The sequence below is a fragment of the Silene latifolia genome, chromosome 9 (assembly GCF_048544455.1).
Source record: "Silene latifolia isolate original U9 population chromosome 9, ASM4854445v1, whole genome shotgun sequence".
Taxonomy (NCBI): domain Eukaryota; kingdom Viridiplantae; phylum Streptophyta; class Magnoliopsida; order Caryophyllales; family Caryophyllaceae; genus Silene; species Silene latifolia.
Window position 1 is genome coordinate 122008783 of NC_133534.1, and position 22196 is coordinate 122030978.

General features: G+C 40.8%; 1 non-coding gene across 1 annotated transcript; it reads right to left on the reverse strand.

The window, feature by feature from the left end:
* Window positions 1-12314: 12314 nt before the first annotated feature.
* On the reverse strand, window positions 12315-12421 carry LOC141603228 (small nucleolar RNA R71). The gene has a single exon (XR_012525119.1). It is a non-coding gene; the product is annotated as a small nucleolar RNA R71 (small nucleolar RNA).
* Between the last annotated feature and the right edge of the window lie 9775 nt (window positions 12422-22196).

Consider the following 22196-nt stretch of genomic DNA (forward strand, 5'->3'; position numbering starts at 1 on the left):
CTCATTGTGATGCCTACAACATAGCAATCACAACAAACCCAGCAACGTAAAGGACACTACTAACCAAGGGAATAGGGAAATAAGAAATACAATAAAATAAATTACAAGGAAAGATAATACCAGCTGTAAAGCAAAAGCTCCCCCAAACCAGCTGTAAAGTGAGGGGTGTAGTGACTAGCTGTCACTACTGCGCATATCCATCATCATCATTGCCAGCATGGGTGGCCTCATCATACCCATCAATCTCCTGGAACAAAACATCTAGATTTAGGTCAGGAACACGGCCAGCACGGCCTCCACGTCGACCATCACATCGACCACGACCTCTAGTACGGGCACTCTAGAACCAACAACTGCCCCAGAAGTAGAAGCTGCAAACTGGCCTCTCTGAGAAAGAGGAACCCCAACATCCTTAGCAAAATCACCAACAGGCCGAATAGGCCGAATAGAGTATAAAATGGACGACCAAGAGAACCAAAGTCCCAAATAAACTGCCCACACTCCTCAGGAGTAACACAATAGATATGAAAAACCTGACTATCATCTCCGGGAGTAGTGTAGTAACTCGGTGCAGTGCCAGTGTACTAAACTCCCCCAGACAAAGTAATAGCATCCATCTGCTCCCACAACCGCCTTTGAGTCAAGGCAGTGTTAATCCCCTCAATAACTGGATCAAAATGATAAATCATAATAGGACGTAGAGGCAAAAGAAGGAGTAGTAGGCCGTGACTGGTAAGAACCAGGTAGGTGGGTAGGGGTGCTCGGCATGGCCTACGGCGCTCGCCAATGGTAGTGGTGGTGCTAGATGAGGGTAAAGTAACCGGTAGCTCACCAGGGATTAACTGATCAAGTAAGTGTGGGGTGCAGGTCGCTCCTCAGACTCGTCCTCCTCTAAAGCAGAAATAGCTGGCAGCTTAGCATTGGGCAATAACATATAAAAATAATCCCTCACCCTCCATTAATGAGCAGTACCACCAAGAATGTTAAGATAGTGGATACCATAGCGTAAGTGGTCATCATACACCAAGGGCTCATGATCAAGCATTGGCTCGTAAGGAGCCTCACCCTGAAAATTGCATAACCGTCGTGCAAACTTAGTAACAATAGCTCCACAATCTAAGTCCGCATATTTCCCAGTCATACAGTCAAGAGCCGAGCAAATAAGAGCCGGGGGACTGAACATGAAGGGGGTTCCCTGAAAAGGGTTAAGATAGCTAGCCAGCAACAAAACCTCTATGGACTGAGCTTTACTCCTATCGTGCCTCCCAAACAACAACTAGCTGAAATATCTCAAAATTAGCCTAAGGCAAACATGTTTCACATCAAGTAAGGCCACAGATCTGACATCTGCGTCTGCAAAACCAGTAAATAGGGGAAGAATCTAACAGCAGATAAACCAGCAGGAGTATATAAATAACCATCAGTGTGGAGGTCAAGGCCTAAGAAGTGGGAAATTTGGGTAAAAGTCAATGAACGCTCAACATTGAACGACCTAAACCGAATCATATGATCTTATGGGAGATAAACTTATGAACTAAGAAACTCAAGTGTCAAAGGTCGGTAGGAAAGCTTATGCAAATCAAATAAACTCTTCAACCCAATTTGGTAGAACATATCATACATGGCCGACTCTATCTTCAAAGTGCGCAATACCTTTCTATCCACACACCTAGTAGGAAACGTATCATGTTTTGCCATCAATTCCACAAACATTTGCCCGTTGCTCACTATCCCGAAATTCAACAAATGGAAATTCATCAATTGGTAGAAGCTCTTGTTCCTCCTCCTCGGAAGTCTCTGCCACCATCGGTTGACGGACGGGGGCGCGCCTCTCCCGTGGTCTCTTGTTGCCTTGTCCTCTGCTCGACATACCTGCAAAAGACAGTCATATAATCACAAACCAATTAAATGCCCAAAGCAGTCCAAGTTTTTAAGACTAGGTGAGTCGGAAATTTCGATTTTGGGATCGAAAATCACACATAAACTATGTAGATGGCAAGGAAATTGTAATTACATGACAAATAATGAAGATTCCAAGCAAATAAACACAATTACCAACCAATTTAATGAATATAATCAACCCGGATTTATGAACCCTAATTCTCAAATTTTCAAGATTAGGCCTTTAATTCATCAATTAATGGGTTAAAAAGTAAGGAAATAGCAATTGTATATGAGCAATGGAAGATTCAAAACAATAAACACAAGATTTAAGCAACAAAAATCAGATTTTCGGACCAAAGGAGGTAAAAATCGGGACACTTACTTGATGAGATATGAGCAATTAATCACACAAATAAGCACAAAGGAGTGAATTAATTCACTAGAAAGCAATGTAGCACAAATTAGAATGAAGTTTGATGATGATATGAGGGATTTGAGTAATGAGTGTTGTGAGTTTGAATGAGAGAATAGCTAGAAAGTGACAGAATAAGCAATAGGCATGTAATGTAAGGAGAAAAGAAAGAAAAGAGCCGGTCTTTTTAACGCGGAACCCGGTCCAGAACGGTTCCTCGATCAATCTTGCTGTTACTCGATCGAGGCACCAATTTTCAGAAAGGCCAACTCTCGACATTGCAATTTTTAATTAATTCTGTTTGTTCCTCGATCGAGTCTAATGTTACTCGATCGAGTGCTCAGGTTTTACGATCAATCCTGCATCAACTCGATCGAGGCACCAGTTTCTGTTCACTTTCTTACAATTACGTCAGTTTCCGCCTTGCAATCTGTCTCAGCTGCAAGAATACTTGGAAACACATCAAATTCTCTCCCTCTCATCACTCAAAATATATGAAATAACATGATTAAAATTGTTTTAAAGAAATTTAAAATACTAATTACAAAATATTACAATTTAAACTCCGAGCTGCCTCTTGGTAGCGTTGGTTTAAGCGGTCCTGCACGACCGTATTACCTCATCAGTAAGAGGAATCAACGGTGAAGAGGTCAACGACCTCTATCACCCCAACATGGGCACCTTCATAGTAGATTTTCAAACCTTGCCCATTCACTTTAAATGTCTCACCTTTTGTGAGTTCGCAGTATAACTGACCCAAATTTGTTCACCTCAGCAACTGTGAATGGTCCAGACCATATACTCCTTAGCTTACTTGGGAACAAACGCAAACGAGAATTAAATAATAATACCTTTTCACCAACATGGAATTCTCGTTGCAGGATATGCTTGTCATGCCACTTCTTTCTTTGTTCCTTGTACACTTGAGCACTAGCATAGGCATGCAGTCGAAACTCATCAAGCTCATTCAACTGCATCAATCTTCTCTCACCCGCCAGTGAGGGATCTATATTCAGCTCTTTTATGGCCCATATAGCCTTGTACTAAAGCTCCACAGGTAGATGGCAAGATTTGCCATAGACTAAACGGTAAGCCCATAAAGTATCATCAAGCTTTTGACTCCAATCTTTTCTATTCTCGCTCACTACCTTCTCCAAGATTTATTTCAATTCTCTTTTGGAAACCTCAACTTGCCCACTAGTCTGAGGATGATAGGCCAATCCTCTACGGTGTGTAATGCCATATTTCTTCAACAAAAAGTTAAGATGACGTTCATTAAAGTGCTTACCCCATCACTAATCACTGCGGGGGGTACTCCATACCGTGGAAAGATAATTTTTTAAAACAAATTCACAATAGATTTAGCATCACAAGTGGGGGTGGCAATTGCTTCCACCCATTTAGAAACATAATCTACAGCAACTAAAATATATTGATTCCCATGAGAAGTAGGGAATGACCCTTGGTAGTTAATACCCCAAACATCAAAAATCTCTACTTTTGAGATCCTAGTTTGAGGCATCTCGTGCCTCTGCGAAGTATTACCCATCCTTTGACATGCATCACAAGAACGGACAAAAGTAGTAACATCTTTCAAGATAGTTGGCCAAAAGAAGCCCGACTGCATTACCTTAGCAAAGGTCCTAGATGGACCATGATGGCCACCATAAGAAGAAGAGTTACAATGAGAGAGAATGGCATATACCTTGATACCGTCGTTTAGTACCAAAAATAAATGCCTAAAACAACTAACATAAGCTAGTGGAAGTAGGGTCGATCTCCACAAGGAGATGGGAAAATGTTTGCTAAACTAAGTTCGTCTGAGTAACTATTTCTTGGGGGTTTTAATAGTTTGTTCTAATCTATGGAGGTCAAAAGAGAAATAGAGCAAAGAGAAATAAAGAAGAAAGTTGACAAAAATCAAGCAGAGAGAAACAGCTAAGACAATCGGTTCACCATGATTCTTAAGAAATATAGTCTATGGTCTTAGGTCAATGTAAATTCGATCTATAGGGTAGTCAAAAGGTCCTTCCGGTCCGCTATTCTCCCTAAAACAATTCTAACTTAGCTTTCGCCCTCTTTAGAATGCTCTAATGTTCACTGCAGGTCTTACCTATTCCAATCTTTCGATCCCGGTGAGGGTGTACCAAGGTTAATTGCCTAATTGCGTCGACTCAAGCAGACAAGAACAATTATTTGCAGTGATTAACAACATAAATCTAAATCGCACCAAATTCTAATCACCTATTCACAATTCCCTTAAAATCATGGCTCCCCTATATCTTAGCAAAAGAAATTAGCTATGCATGACTATTGAATAAACAATAACAACACATAAACTAAGAAAAATCAACATAGTAGAAATCTAAGAAGAGAATAACAAAAGTAGAGATTAAAAGAATGAGAACAATAAAGCAAAGTAATTGATTAAGAATTAAGAGTAGAGAATACCGATTACAAAGAGAAACAATCAAGAATTAGGTTTCCAAGTATCAAGTTCTAAGAGAGAGTAAGGGGAAGAAGAAGTCAAAGGTCCGAGAGGAGAGAGAGAGCTTATGACTGCCGTCATTCCCCCTTTTATTCCTAATTACAAAAGCAAATCTCAAAAATAACTAAAAATCCGCACAAGACACCAAAGCTCTCGATCGAGTGAATTAAAACCACTAGATCGAGAATAAAACTCGACACACAGTTCGATCGAAGAAACAGGGTGTTCGATCGAAGACTTCAAAAGACAGTCATCTCGATCGAGTAAAGGAAAAGTTCGATCGAGGTATTCCAAGAGGATAAAGCATTCGATCGACCATTTTGAGTAGCAATATAGGTTGATCGAGCATCAGCACGGTTGGACTTCTTGAACACCTTCCGAAGCCACTTCACGCATCTCTAAGTGACAAATTCCAAGCTTCGGTTTCTCCTTATCCAAAATGCACATGATTGGGACAGCTTTAGGCCGAATTTCGCTCCTTTCTGGTTCATGCCTGCAATTATTACAAGACAAACCAAAGTAGACTATTCGGGGGCATTTGTAGCTAGATGCCACGTAAATAACATAGAAATGCGTGTGAAAGTGAGGTAAAAACCTTATATAAAATACACACATCAAATCTCCCCAAACCCAACCTTTGCTTGTCCCCAAGCAAACTATGAATGCAACTAAAGACAACTAATGGAATGGGACCAACTCATCAGCTACAAATCGTCCACCCAAGCCAATTTAATGCAACAACTAACGAAGTGGCGAGAAGTAAGTGCAAACGAGTTAAATCAATGTTTTAAACTATTGAACCGTCGACATTGCTAGTCTCATAAATATCAGACTCTCACAGGTCGTTCGTCACACAAATTAAGCACAAGGTGAAAATATAAGCATGAGATAGAAATAAGTAGAGACACTCACCTAACTCGACCTATAAGAACATGCATGCAGCCTAACATGAATGAAGTCTCTACAACCATACATATGCATTCCAACCAACTAATGACCAAGACATACGCCAAGGACTTACATTTGGGTAAGTGAGGTAATGGGTAAGAAGGGGCTAAAATGAATTTGGAGATGTGGAGTTAATAGCGAAGCTAGCAACGACGGATCCAAACTTAGAAACTTCCCAACATCATACTCAATATATAACAATGTAAAACAATGCCAATTTGCAGCACGCAAACTCACTAACCATCATAATATCGTTGGCTCCCCATAGGATACAAGTATAACATGGGAGCGAAAATCACAACATAATATTTTTCGGCTCGTGATTTTTCATAATCTTCCTTTTCATTTTCATATTTCTTTTTTATTTTCACAATTTTTTTCTTTTCATTCTTTTCCACTCCCTTCGACATTTTCACCAACTTCTCAAACCAGATATAACCATATTGGAACATTCCCAATGGCCACTATTACTAGCTCAGCTAGGGTAGACAGAATTATAGATTGTAGCTATACGGGACAAAATAGGTAATTTGGCTATGTGAAGCTCATAGGTAAAATGAAATAAAGGGAATTGCCTCTCCTAACATGTGCCACCAACCACAGACCCGAATGCATACAGGTATTAAGTAGACTTAATTCATGCTTATGCAATTTGATGTTACATGCCTTACAGAGAGTACTACTCACATCCTATATGACACTGGTCATGAATGTCACCAGTTTATCAAGCTCTAAACCTTAGAATTTAAATGTAGCTTGCCAATATAAGAGTCAAGTCTATTCGCTCAGATAAGTTTGAAACATAAACTCGTAGATTATGCATTACCAATGCCAACAAAATGTTAGGAATGAGCACGGCAAAGGTAAAAGACTCAAAGTAGCATAAAAGTTCAACGTTCCAACTCAACCTATGGACTGAAATAGACGTGCATTTTGTTTTTGAATTTTTATGGAATTTTTGAATTAAAACAGCAATGCATGCGAAAATAGATAAACATGCAAACTGAAATGCAACAAAACGATATACAGACACAGATATGGATGCATACCTCCCCAAACCATACCGTACAATGCCATCATTGTACCAAAAACAGGGAAAGGAATGCAAACTGAAGAGAAAAGGAGAACGGAGGTCGGAACACTTACAAAATAGGCGTGATTGAGGGACCTCCCCAAACCAACCATGAACATGGGAGGTCGCAAATAGCCCATTAACGTCGCAACGAACGAATAGGACTACCGGGACTCGATCGAAAAGGGTAGAGGAGCTCGATCGAGTAGAGTAGATGGCAGAAGTGGCGATCGAGGAGAAGAGGCTCTCGATCGAAAAAGGCGATTAGGCAGGTACTCGATCGAAAAGACCAGGCGTTCGATCGAGTGAAAGGGGTAGCAGAAGTGTTCGATCGAGTTAGTAATGCTCTCGATCGAACTGCTCTTGTGCGGGACCTGCACAACGTAGCAACTATCCAACGGAACTAACAAAATAACTTAATTGTTCAGCAATGTTTATAAAACTAACGTCTAAGCATACAAAACAAATAAAAAAGGTTTAAACAAAAATACAGCAAAAACAGGTCGGGTTGCCTCTCGGATAGCGCAGGTTTAAGAGGTCCTGCACGACCTTTTGTGTGTAATTATCTGGCGCATCAGGATTATCGAAGTAGAGAACTTCAACTCTGCCATCCGTTTCATTTGCCTCATGGTAGTGCTTCACATATTGGCCATTGACCTTGAGTTGCCCTCGGAACGTTGTAATTCAACGGACCCAAATTTGGTGACACCAGTCACTGTATAAGGGCCGCTCCACCTAGACTTCAGCTTACCAAGAAATAAGCGCAGTCGGGCATTAAACAGCAACACCTTCTGACCGACATAGAATTCTCGAGGTATGATCCGTTTGTCGTGCCATCGCTTCGTTTTCTCTTTATAAATGCGTGAGCTATCATAAGCATTTAGCCTAAATTCTTCCAGCTCATCTAGCTGCAATAAACGATTCTGACCACACAGCTTAGGATTATTGTTTAATTCATGAATAACCCACCAAGCCTTACACTCTACCTCAATAGGTAAATGACAGGGCTTCCCATAAACCAACCGATATGGTGATGCACCAATTGGTGTTTTAAAGGCAGTCCGATAAGCCCACAATGTGTCATCTAATTTAAGACTCCAATCCTTCTGTGATTTAGAAACTACTTTAGCCAAAATCTCCTTTAGTTTCTTGTTAGAGACCTCAACCTGCCCACTAGTTTGGGGATGGTACCCCAGACCACGACGATGTTGGACACTGAATTTAGACAAAATAGAAGTAAGTTTCTTTTCTTTAAAATGCATTCCCCCATCACTAATGACGACCCTAAGGACACCAAATTGGGGAAAAATAATCTTTTTAAACATCTTAATCACGGTCTTGGCATCATAATTAGGTGAAGCAATCGCTTCCACCCATTTAGACACATAATCTACTGCTACCAAAATATACCTGTTACCTTTACTAGACGGGAATGGTCCTTGGAAATCAATGCCCCAGACAACAAAAACCTCAACCTTTAGGATGCCGTTTTGTGGCATCTCATGTCTCTTATAAATATTCCTAGAGCATTGGCAGGCGTCACAAGCTGAAACAAACACTTTAGCATCGGTAAATAAAGTAGGCCAGTAAAAACCAAATTGAAGTACCTTAGCCACGGTACGCAACAAACCGTGGTGACTACCATAAGGAGATGAATGACAGCCCTCCAATATTACTTTGGTCTCCTACTGCGGAATACACCGTCTGTAGAGACCGTCTGCACACTCCTTACATAAATAAGGATCATGCCAGAAATACTGCTTAGCGTTATAGAGAAAACACTTCTTCTGCTGATAAGAAAGGTCAGGTGGCAGCTCGCCACTGAGAACATAGTTAGCCAAATATGCATACCATGGATCATGGTTAGTATTAACAAGAACAGCAAATAAGGAATCATCAGGAAAAGAATCATCAATAGGTAATGAATCCTCTCCTTCCTGTTGCGATAATCTCGACAGATGGTCAGCTACTATAATCTCTGCGCCCTTCTTAACTTTGATCTGTAAATCAAATTCCTGGAGAAGAAGTATCCATCTCAGCAGTCGTGGTTTAGCTTCCTTCTTAGCAAGAAGGTGTCTCAGCGCTACATGGTCAATAAAAACAGTAACATCAGACCCTATTAAATAAGAACGAAATTTCTCCAGCGCATAAACCACAGCTAACAGCTCTTTCTCAGTAGTGGTGTACTTCACTTGAGCCTCATCCAGAGTTTGGCTCGCATAGTAGATTTCATTCAAGGCCTTGTCTTTCCAATGGCCTAAAACCGCTCCTAGTGCATAGTCGCTAGCATCGCACATAATTTCAAACGGCAAGTCCCAGTTAGAGGGCTGAATAATCGGTGCTGAAATCAAGGCCTGCTTCAACCTGTTAAAAGCAGAAAGGCATTCATCAGTAAATGCAAAGGGGGCATCCTTAAGCAATAGCTGTGTAAGTGGTTTAGCAATATTTGAAAAATCCTTGATGAACCGGCGATAAAAGCCAGCATGACCAAGGAAACTCCTCACTTCTTTAACATTAACAGGAGGAGGCAATTGGTGAATCACTTGCACCTTTTATTTATCAACTTCGATGCCTCTATCAGAGATTAAGTGCCCTAAGACAACTCCCTCGTTGACCATGAAATGGCACTTCTCCCAGTTAAGCAAAAGATTAACCTTAATGCAGCGCTGCAACACTTTATCAAGGTTAGACAGACAATTAGCAAAATCACTTCCATAGACACTAAAATCGTCCATAAAGACTTCCATAATAGACTCTATATACTCAGAAAATATCCCCATCATGCACCTTTGAAAGGTGACAGGGGCATTACACAAACCAAAAGGCATCCTGCGATAAGCAAAAACATCTTGAGGGCAAGTAAAAGTAGTCTTTTCCTGATCATCCGGATGAATAGGGATCTGAAAGAACCCGGAGTATCCATCTAGATAACAGAAAAACTTATGAAAGCTAACCTCTCTACCATCTGTATTCTATGCACATCCGCCAACCAGTTACTACTCTAGTGGGTATCAATTTGTTTTTATCATTCTTAACCACAGTAGTCCCTCCTTTCTTAAGAACTACCTGAACCGGATGATGTAACCAATATTTGAGCATATTTAGTCCCCAAATTAGCCTCGGTCCTATGCTTTTTAGTGCATAATTGGGTCATTAACTATCTTTAGTCTTTCGTTTTGCATATTCTTTGAGGTTTTGATCCCTTGGTAGGAAAGGAGTAAGAACCTTGCATTTTCGTGGCAAAATGGAGCTAAATTGATCGAATCTAATGACCAAGCATCAAAGTGAAGACAAGACTAGAAGACCTATGTAAATAATGAAGTAAATGGGTAATGATGAGAAGATCCTTGCATCTCCAACAAAATCCTTGAGGATTATTGGAGGAAGAAAAGAAGAGAAGCTTGCTGAGCTACTATCCAGGCGTCGCAGCCACGGAACGAGCGTCCTGGTTGGCTACAATCCGAGCGTCCCATAGCCAGTATGCTCGTCCTGACCATCCACAATCCGAGAGTCGCATCCCTCAGGCCGCTCGGATCCCTTCCCAGTGCAGCACGTCTCTCCCTCAGTCCGCTCGAGATGAGCATATTCTTTGAAGACTAGCGAAGCGGAGATGAGCATCTCCTTCGAGAGGAGCACTTCCTCAACTTTTCTTAAGGGTCTTAATCGTCATTTAAGCCCTTAGTAACCCTAATTTATGTGCCTAATCCTTAGTATAAATACCCCATTGTACTAATTAGATTACCATCCAATCTTAATATCCTTCTTATGCTCTTTTGATGTTCTAACCTCATCTTAATCTTGTAATCAACTCTTAATTAAGCATTAATACAAATCTCATTTCTTTAATTTCTCTATTGTTCATCCTTTATTTTGGGTAATTGAAGATTATTTGGGTATTATTGGGAGATTGACAACCTTCCATCAATCATCAAGTACTTCTATTATTCTTTGCTTATTATTTTGGAATCATCATTAGGTATAATTCTCTTAATCCCCTTTTAATTATTATTAATCATTTCCATTCATTCATCATATTTTACCTTGTTAATATGATTGACAACCTTGTTAGCATGATAAACGTGATAATGAGTGAGTAGTCTCTTAACTAGGATTAATGGGGAATTAGGGGAAACCAACATGGGGGATGATTCATGCTTAATCTAATATGTTCACATAATTTATTTTCTTGCTTGTTGTGATCTCAACTTATGCACATGTTATGTTTGATGAAATGCGAGCCTATGAATCCTTGCATTTTTTACCCATCACTTACCTTTTCAATGAGACTTGTAAGACATAAACCAACTCGAGTCTCATTAGACCATGCATATAGTTGAGTAGGGAGGATTAAGTCGACTTGTAGGTGTTGTAAAATCTAATTGATTCGGCTCCGGGAGCCAAACCTTCCTAGGATTGTAAGATATAAACCAACTCGATCCTATCACAACAATAATTGCTTGCTTATAATTTGAGAATATGTTTGTATGATCAATTCCCATGTATCCCCTATGAACTCATGACACCCTAGTGCTTTTAATCAATCGTTTACATCTCATTAATGATCTTACTTGTTTATTTACATTGTTATTTAGTTTAGTGATCTCTTATCTCAACCCAAATTGTGACACCCTTAGACACGACCATTTGCAATCGAAAATCCTACATCAATACCCGTCCCTTAGGATCCGACCTTTACTTACCTCTTTACTAATAGTAGAGTAGTTTGTGAAGTTATATATATTATTTTGGTCTAGGTAACTTTTGACGGCGAGTAACAAAACCGACGAACCAAAAATGGCGCCGTTGCCAGGGACGGTGCTAACTTGATTTGATTTTCTTTGATTGTTCTTAGTTGTGTCTTTCTTTGCCTTAGGGAAGTAAAACTCCTCAAGGTTTGTTCTAATTGTTTTCAAGTTGTTTGATATTTTGCATGTCTAGAAGATCACAAGGTAACTTGTTACCCATTGATCACGAAATTGAATGAACTTTGACAAACAATAGAAGACTTGCTAGAAATACATTGAGAGGTATTGGTGAGATTGTGGATATTCTAACCAAACAATATTGAGTTCATCAACCCTTTTGCAAGAGAAGGAGAAGATAACCCAACAAATAACCCACCACAAAATCAACCCACAATGCCTAAATTTTCATCACATTCCGTACCAACCGAGGAGAACCTACCAAATGGTACTCCCACACCACAACATTTGACCGGTAATTTCATTGCAAAATCCGCATTTATCCAATTAGTCGAAAGAAGCCAATTTGGGGGGATGCCTAGTGAAGACCCTCATTCTCATATGGAGATTTTTTGTGACTATTGTGATACGATTTCTCAAACCGGAGTGACTCAAGACCAAATTCGATGGGTCTTATTTCCTTTTTCTTTGATTCGTACCGCGAAACAATGGCTAAAGAGCCTTGATAAGGCTACTCTTGGTATTGACTCTTGGAAGAAATTGGCACTTGCTTTCTGCAAAAAATTCTATCCTACAGAAAAGACTAACATGCTAAGAGCCCAAATCACGGGGTTCAAACAAAGGGACGAAGAATCTTTGTATGAAGCTTGGGAGCGATTCAAAGGAACTTGTCGCTCATGTCCTCATCATGGTATTAGCGAGTGGTTCTTGGTACAACAATTTTGGAATGATCTTTATGAATACTCCAGAAACATTCTCAACATGGGATCAAATGGTATGTTCACTGAAGTTGATGATAATCAAACATGGAACAAGATTGAGGAAATGGCGGTCCATAACTCACAATATAGTAGACCTCGGAAGGCTACTAGAGGAGGAAAGCATGAAGTGGACTCTATTACTCAATTGGGTGCTCAACTTAGTGCTCATATTGATACCATTAATTTGAAGTTTGAGAAGGCTATGGCTAAACTTGAAGAAGCCTCCAAATCACCTAAGCAACATGTTAATGCCATGGTGGCATCTTCATCAATTCCAAGTGGAATATGTGAGAGTTGTGGAACTTTGGGACATGACCAAAGTGAATGTAGGGGAACAAGTGAATGCTTTCCAAAGCATACAAGAGTGGTACCCCTTATTCTAACTACTACAATGAAAACACCAAATTCCATCCCAACCTCTCATACAAAAGCCAAAATGTTCAAAACCCTCAACCAACATACACCCCACCTCCAATGAGAAACCAAAATCAAAGACCTTTTTACAACCAAAACCAAGGTTACCAAAATCAAACTCCATACACTCAATCAAATGACCAAGGTTTTGATGTTCAAAAACCGGTCCTCCAAATGCAAAAGAACCAACAAGAGTTTTTCATTCAAATGCAAAAGGATAGCCAAGCAAAAGACATCACCATTAATAATATACTAGCTCACACAAAGATTTTGGAGACCCAAATGTCTCAATTAGCATCTTCAAGTTCAAAAAGACAAAAGGGGCAATTACCACCTCAAGGTAATCCCCCAAGACAAGAATCGGTGAGTGCCATCCATTTGAGGAGTGGTACAAGGTATGAAGGGCCGAATAGGCCCGTTGATGAAGATGTTGTGAATGCTAGTGACAAGGAAAGAGTTGTTGAAAACTCTAAAGAAGAAGAATCCACCATTCAAGAAGTTTCAAAGAAGGATGAAGAGAAGGCCAAAGAGAAGGAGCCTATTGTGATTAGACTTCCTTTTCCAAGTCGTCAAGCTAAGCCTAAGTTTGATGACCAACTTGGAAAATTCATGGAGATTGTGAAGAATTTGGAAGTCTCAATTCCATTTACGGAATTAATCAATCATGTTCCGGCCTATGCAAAGTATATGAAAGATATTCTTACGAAGAAGAAATCCATCCGGAAGCTTGAGACTATTGCTTTCACTAAAGTGAGTAGTGCCATCCTAAAAGGAAGTTCACCTCCAAAACTAAAGGATCCGGGAAGTTTCTCCATTCCATGCACTATTGGCGACACCACGATCAACAAAGCTTTATGTGACCTTGGGGCAAGTGTGAGTGTTATGCCGTATTCGGTGTGCAAGAGGCTAGGAATGGGAGAACTCAAGTGCACCAATATCACGCTTCAAATGGCGGATATGTTGGAGCTTGTGTCCTCCACAAATTAGTGTGATAACATTTATAAATCTCTTATAGGTTCACAAGGGTATACTTGGTATTTTATCAGTTGATTAACGATTACCTAATAACGGTTGGCTTGCTAGAATAAATGTTATCACATTAATTTATGGAGGACACAAGCTCCAACAAACTCCCACTTGTCCTCACAAGTGTATGTGCGATAACCGATTCTCATATCCTAAAATTTCTCCCACTCAATGTAAAACAATTTGCAAATCCGTATTCACAAAGGTCGTATTTTACAAGCGATCATTATCAAGAGTGGTTTCCCCGACTAGAGAGTAACTTAACTGATAAACGAATCATCATTCGAGCATGGCCATGCATTTCAGTTAGAACTCCTCGAGTGGCCTTGAGAAATTATTACTATACCTGATAAAGGTTGGATGTTTTCCTCAACTCGAATCCTGCCGATGTAATCACAGTATGAAATGACCCAAAAAAATCTACTTAGCCTCCAGTTACGGCACACCGTGAGAAAGAAACCAAAGTCACCCAAAAACTGCCTTAATCTCAAGAGACAGTCGATAGTCAAAAGAATCGACTCTAGGAACACAATGGATGTCCTATCCACGACCTGGCACCGAATGTTTTTAAACATTTAGGACTCCATTACGTTGTCACAAAATTTTTGTCCTACGAGGTATCGTTATAATCTCGCATTTGTGATCGATCAGTCAACAGTTTGACTTATGGCTCGTTGAACCCACCATCAATCGACTGCACAATATAATAGCCAGAGTTATCAGCTCATTAAGGCGATTACGGACCAAACAAAAATATAATGTATTTCAGTTCACTTTGTGGTGTTCAATGTTGTCAGTAAAATCCACATGAAAAATAAAATACTATAATAAAACGATGAAGTTATAAATAGTATATGAAAAAGATAATGTATCAAATCCATAATCAACTACTACAACTCAGGAAAACGTTTAATTCCCGTGGAAATAACGTGCCCTTCATGCTTATCAAAATTCAACGGTTTAGTGAGAGGGTCCGCGATGTTATCATCCGTCGCAATCTTGTCAATCACTATCTCTTCTTGCTCCATGTAATCACGGATCAGGTGAGCTTTCCGATGTACATGTCTAGATTTGTTGCTAGACTTTGGCTCCTTAGCCTGGAAGATGGCACCTCTATTATCAAAATAGATGGTGATCGGGTCATTCAAACTAGGAACTATCGTAAGTCCTTGTAAGAATTGACGCATCCATATCGCTTCCTTAGCTGCTTCCGAAGCGGCATAGTACTCGGATTCAGTGGTAGAATCTGCTACAACACTCTGTTTGGAACTCTTCCAGCTGACCGCAGCACCATTAAGAGTGAAGACGAACCCGGACTGAGATTTTGAATCATCTCGATCCGTTTGGAAGCTAGCATCTGCGTAACCGATTGCGCATAGCTTAGAATCGCCTCCATAAGTCAATACCCTATCCTTAGTCCTCCGTAGGTACTTGAGGATATTTTTAACAGCTATCCAGTGTGTTTCATCTGGATTCTTTTGGTACCGACTCGTCATACTCAATGCATATGCCACGTCTGGACGTGTGCATATCATGGCATACATGATTGATCCTATTGTAGATGCATAAGGAACATGACTCATGCGCTCAATCCCTTCAGGCGTCGTGGGTGACTGAGACTTGCACAATTGCATCCCAGACGTCATTGGAAGGTTCCCCTTCTTGGAGTTGGTCATGCTGAACTTCTCAAGAATCTTATCCAAATAAGACTCCTGACTAAGTGATAACATCCGTCGTGATCTATCTCGGTAGATACGGATTCCCAAAATGCGTTGTGCCTCACCCAGATCTTTCATCTGGAAATGGTTCTTCAACCATTCTTTAACCGAAGATACGAGAGGAATATCATTCCCAATCAAGAGTATGTCATCGACATACAATATCAAGAATACAATCTTGCTCCCACTCGACTTGATATATAAGCACGGTTCCTCGACCGATCGTGTGAAACCATACTCTTTTATCACCTGGTCGAAACGATGATTCCAACTCCGAGAAGCTTGCTTAAGTCCATAAATGGAACGCTTAAGCTTGCATACTTTCTTAGGATGTTCAGGATCTATGAAACCTTCGGGTTTCACCATGTACAACTCTTCCTCCAAATAACCGTTTAAGAAGGCGGTTTTCACATCCATTTGCCAAATTTCATAATCATGAAAAGCGGCAATCGCTAAGATTATCCGAATGGAACGTAGCATGACTACAGGTGCAAAAATCTCATCATAATGCAATCCGTGCACTTGAGTGAAACCGTTTGCCACTAGTCGTGCCTTATAGGTATTTGGTTGCGCGTCTACAGAACGCTTTATTTTGTAAAGCCATTTGCACTGTAGAGGTTTTACCTTATTAGGTTAACCAACAAGATCCCACACGTCATTCTCATACATAGAGTCCGTCTCGGATTGCATGGCTTCGAGCCATAACTTTGAGTCGGAACAGAACATAGCACCTTTATAGGTAGCGGGTTCATTACTCTCTAGGAGTAAAACGTCATTCTCCTCGACCATACCAATGTATCTGTCCAAAGGATTAGAGACTCTACTGTGGGTTAATATCCGTATACTACCCTTTAATTGTAGGATTATAACGCAAAATTTACATGTGATTATAGTCATAAAACGAAAAACATAATGAAACGATAAAGATATAGAGATAACCTTCGGTCCTAGTGCAAAAGGCAATGAGAGATCAAGTTAGATCCCCTCCTAATCGTTGCACCCAAGATGTCCGAGTAATGCCCTTGTGCTAGAGAGAATCCCCTAATTGCCTTGCAATATCGAGGGGATTGTTTTGTCGATTTGTGTTGGATGAGAGATCGGGATTCGGGAGGCACAATTCCCAAAACCCTAATTATTTTAGCAAAATGAATATTAGGTTAGAAGGGAGGAGTAACTCTCCCTTTTGATCCCTCTCATTCGGCCGTGGGTTTCTTAGGGAGGAGTGGGCTTGTCCACTTCCTCCTTATTAAACTCGTGGTCCGATAAAATCCGCTAAGATGTATACGACGCGGTCTAATTATAAATCGTTATCGGTTATCGGAAATTAAAGCATCAACTAATAATACGGGTTAGTTGAATTATTAATACATGTCCGACAAAAAAATATTGTATAATTATATTCAATATACATTTAATTAAATATAATACGCTTATATTTAATTTTACGAATTAATCGGTTAATTCGCCTTTAGCCCATGATATTTAATCCGTATTAAATATAAGATCTCAACATCACATTTTGACTAATTATTAGTCAAATAACTCGACTAACGGTTAGTCAAATTTGGCATCTACATGATTGTATTTTCATACCGTCACATCACTCAAACGTATCCTATAGGTGTGACTTTTAGGGACCAGTTGATCACCGCCATCTTTATGACAATAACGTCAAACTTATCTAGCAAGCCAACCGTTATTGATAAACGTGGATCAACCGATAATAATACCAAAAGTATGCCCTTTGATCCTTTTAGAGGTTTATAAGTCCTTGCACTAATTGTTAAGGACACCAACCCCAACAAGCTCCCACTTGTCCGTACAAGTGTATGTGCAATGACGTTATCCGCACTAACTGGAGGACACAAGCTCCAACAAACTCCCACTTGTCCGTACAAGTGTATGTGCGATAACCGATTCTCATATTCATTTAAAATTTCTCCCACTCAATGTAAAACAATTTGCAGATCCGGATCCACAAAGGTCGTATTTTACAATCGATCCGTATCTAGAGTGGTTTCCCCGACTAGAGAGTAACTTAACCGATAAAACGAATCCGTATCCGAGCATGGCCATGCATTTCGATTCTGACTCCTCGAGTGGCCCCGAGAAATATCAAGTACACGATAAAGGCTGAATATTTCCTTCAACTCGACTCCTTCCGATCTAAGCACAAAGCATGAAATGACCGGAAAAAATCTACTTGGCCCCCGTTACGGATGACCGTGAGAAAGAAACCAAAGTCACCCAAAATCGGCCTTAGTCTCAAGAGACAGTCGATAGTCAAAAGAATCGACTCTTAGGATCACCATGGAAGTCCTATCCACGACCGGGCATCGAATGTTATAAAACATTTAGGACTCCACGTCGATGTCACAATTGTTTCCTACGAAATATCCGTATATATCGCCTCTGTGATTGGTCAGTCAACCTGTTGACTTATGGCTCGTTGAACCCACCATCAACCAACGTCACAAAATAATTGCCAGAGTTATCAGCTCATGTGGGCAATTAAGGACCAAAAATATAATGTTTGTTCAGTTCACTTTGTGGTGTTCAAAAATTGTCGCACAATTCCACATGAAAAACAAAATATATAAAAAATATCAACACGATGATGTTGTATAGAGTACAAAAGCGAATGAATCTAATCCATAAAAGAGTACTACAACTTAGGAACACGTTTAATTCCCATGGAATTAACGTGCCCTTCATGCTTATCTTGTCGCAATGCTTTAGTGAGAGGATCTGCTATGTTATCATCTGTAGCAATCTTTTCTATCACTACTTCCTTTTGCTCCACGTAATCTCGGATTAGATGAGCTTTCCGTTGTACATGTCTAGACTTGTTGCTAGACTTTGGCTCCTTAGCCTGGAAGATGGCACCACTATTGTCGCAATAGATGGTGATCGGGTCATTCGAACTAGGCACTACGGATAGTCCATGTAAGAATTGACGCATCCATATCGCTTCCTTTGTAGCTTCAGACGCGGCATAGTACTCGGACTCGGTCGTAGAATTTGTCAGAATCGTTTGCTTGGAACTCTTCCGGTGATCGCAGCGCCATTAAGAGTAAAAACGAATCAGACCGTGATTTCGAGTCATCTCGATCCGTTTGGAAGCTAGCATCTGCGAATCGGTTGCGCATAACTTTTGTTCGCCTCCATAAGTCAAAGCCCAATCTTTAGTCCTCCGTAGGTACTTAAGAATGTTCTTGACAGCCAGCCAATGTGATTCACCTGGATGCTGTTGGAATCGACTTGTCATACTCAATGCATATGCCACGTCGGACGTGTGCATATCATGGCATACATGATAGATCCTATTGCCGAGGCATAAGGAATCCGTGCCATGCGCTCTTTCTCTTCCGGTGTCTCTGGTGCCTGAGACTTGCTCAAATGCACCCCTGGAGACATAGGAAGGAACCCCTTCTTGGAGTTAGTCATCTTTGAATCTCTCTAGGACTTTGTCTATGTAAGACTCTGACCGAGAGATAACATCCGTCGTGATCTATCTCGATAGATACGGATGCCTCGAATTCTTTGTGCCTCACCCAGATCTTTCATCCGGAAATGGTTTTTCAACCATACTTTCACCGAAGATAAGAGAGGTATGTCGTTCCCAATCAGGAGTATGTCGTCAACATACAATATTAGGAAGACAATCTTGCTCCCACTCGACTTGATATATAGACATGGTTCCTCGACAGATCGAGTAAATCCATTTTCTTTTATCACTTGGTCGAAGCGATGATTCCAACTCCTTGATGCTTGCTTAAGTCCATAAATGGAACGCTTAAGCTTGCACACTTTCTTAGGATGTACTGGATCGATGAAACCTTCGGGTTGTACCATGTACAACTCTTCCTCCAAAAACCGTTTAAGAAGGCGGTTTTCACATCCATTTGCCAAATTTCATAGTCATGAAAAGCGGCAATCGCTAAGATAATCCGAATGGAACGCAAAGATAACTACGGGTGCAAAAATCTCATCGTAGTGCAAACCTGGCACTTGGGTGAAACCTTTAGCAACTAGTCGTGCTTTGTAGATATCTTGTTGACCTTCCACAGAATGCTTTATCTTGTAAAGCCATTTGCATTGAAGGGGACGAACCTTAGCAGGTAAGTCAACAAGATCCCACACGTTGTTCTCATATATGGAGTCCATCTCGGATTGCATGGCATCAAGCCATAGCTTTGAGTCAGAACTGGTCATGGCACCTTTATAGGTTGCGGGTTCACTACTCGTTAAGAGTAGAACGTCATCTATGTCATGTTCCTCGACCATACCGATGTATCTGTCCGGAGGAATAGAGACTCTTCCCGACCTCCTAGGTTCCTCAGGAATGTTAACCGCAGCCGGGATTGAAGGAATAGGTTCCTCCAATAGTTGCTCGTTATTTGGTTTCGGAATCTCCGACAGGTCGAAGGTTCTATCACTCTTTGCATTCTCGAGAAATTCCTTCTCTAAGAATGTCGCACTAGCCGCAACAAAAACACGTTGTTCGGTTGGCGAATAAAAGTAATGACCAAGTGTTCCTTTAGGATAACCTATAAAGTATGTCTTGACCGATCGCGGGCCGAGCTTATCCTCGTGTCTCCACTTGACATAAGCCTCGCAGCCCCAAACCCGTATAAAGGACAAGTTAGGGACCGTTCCCTTCCATAGTTCATATGGAGTCTTGTCAACAGCTTTAGACGGACTTCGTTTAAGTATTAGAGCGGCTGACAAAAGAGCATAACCCCATAATGAATCAGGTAAAACCGTGTGACTCATCATGGATCAAACCATATCAAGTAAGGTTCAATTTCTCCGTTCGGACACTCCATTCAATTGAGGTGTTCCAGGTGGAGTTAACTGTAGGGCAATCCCACAGTCCTTCAGGTGTTGATCAAACTCGTGAGAAAGATACTCGCCACCACGATCTGAACGTAGTGTTTTAATCTTTCTACCCAATAGGTTCTGTACCCTATTCTGGTATTCCTTGAATTTCTCAAAGGATTCACTTTTGTGCTTCATTAAGTAGACATAGCCATATCTACTTAAATCGTCCGTGAAAGTGATGAAATACCTATAGCCTTCTCGTGCGGTGATTGACATAGGTCCACATACATCCGTGTGTATGAGTCCTAATAGGTCAGCAGCGCGCATTCCAACACCTTTGAAGGAAATACGAGTCATCTTACCGATGAGACATGATTCACACGTGCCAAATGATTGAAAATCAAAGGCCGAGATCGCTCCATTTTTGATGAGCTGTTTTACGCGTTTCTCATTAATGTGTCCCATACGGCAATGCCATAGATATGTTTGATCTTTGTCACCAACCTTTAACTTTTTATTCATTACGTGTAATATTTCCGTGGTCTGATCTAAAACATAAATTCCGTTCATGGAGACTGCCTTGCCATAAATCATATCGTGTAAAGAGAAAATGCAAGCATTATTTTCTATTACAAATGAAAAACCAAGTTTGTCAAGTGCGTAAACCGAAATAAAGTTTTTCGAAAGACTAGGAACATAATAGCGATCATATAATGACAACTCAAATCCGCTAGGAAGTGGATCACATATGTCCCCTTTGAGATGGCAGCCACTCTTGCTCCATTCCCAACACGCAGTTCCACCTCACCCTTTACGAGGGGTTCGATGTTTTTGAGCCCCCGCACATGATTACACAGATGAGAACCACAACCAGGATCAAGTACCCAAGTTCCGAAACTTGCGTGGTTAATCTCAATCATATGAATAAAAGTAGAAGAGAGAGAAGACATACCAACAGGTTTAACACGACCTGCCTTTAAGTCCTCATGATAAACAGGACATGTGCGTCTCCAATGCCCAGTCATGTGGCAATGATGGCATTCCATGTTTTCTTTCTTGCTCTTTGTCGCGCCTGATGAGTTGCTCGACTCACCAGGACCACTCTTTCCTGTACCCGACTTCTTAAACTTCGCCTTACCTCTCGCTAGGTTTGCTCGAGCTTTGCCCTTACCTTTCCCTTTGTTTGACACAACGAGAACATCATGTTTCATGCTCCCACTGAACTTCATGTCCTTCTCGGTGCATACGAGGAGGAGTGCGGTTCATGGGGAGTCTTCTTCAAATCATTCATATAGTAATTCGCTCTAAATTGCGAATAACCATCGTGGAGTGAGTGAAGTATGCGGTCGATAACAATGTTCTCGCCGATGTTACGATTAAAGGTCTCCGTTTCTCGACATTCTCAATCATGCCGAGAATGTGTGGGCTAACCGGTTGGCCCTTCCGAGTCTCACATCAAAGAAGCGAGTGGTATGCTCATAGGTCACGATTCTCGGTGCTTTCGAGAATTCCTTGGTGAGCGTGGTGAAAATCTTGTTTGCACCATGGGCTATGAAGCGTTTCGGCAAATTGGGTTCCATTGCAAAAATGAGTACGTTTTTAATCGCACCCGCTTCCATACATAAATCATTAAACTTGGTGATTTCAGCAGCTCTAGCCGTGGGACCTGGGTTTGCCGGGATGGGCTCCAAGAGATATTTGAGCTTCCGTCGGCGCGGCAGCATTCC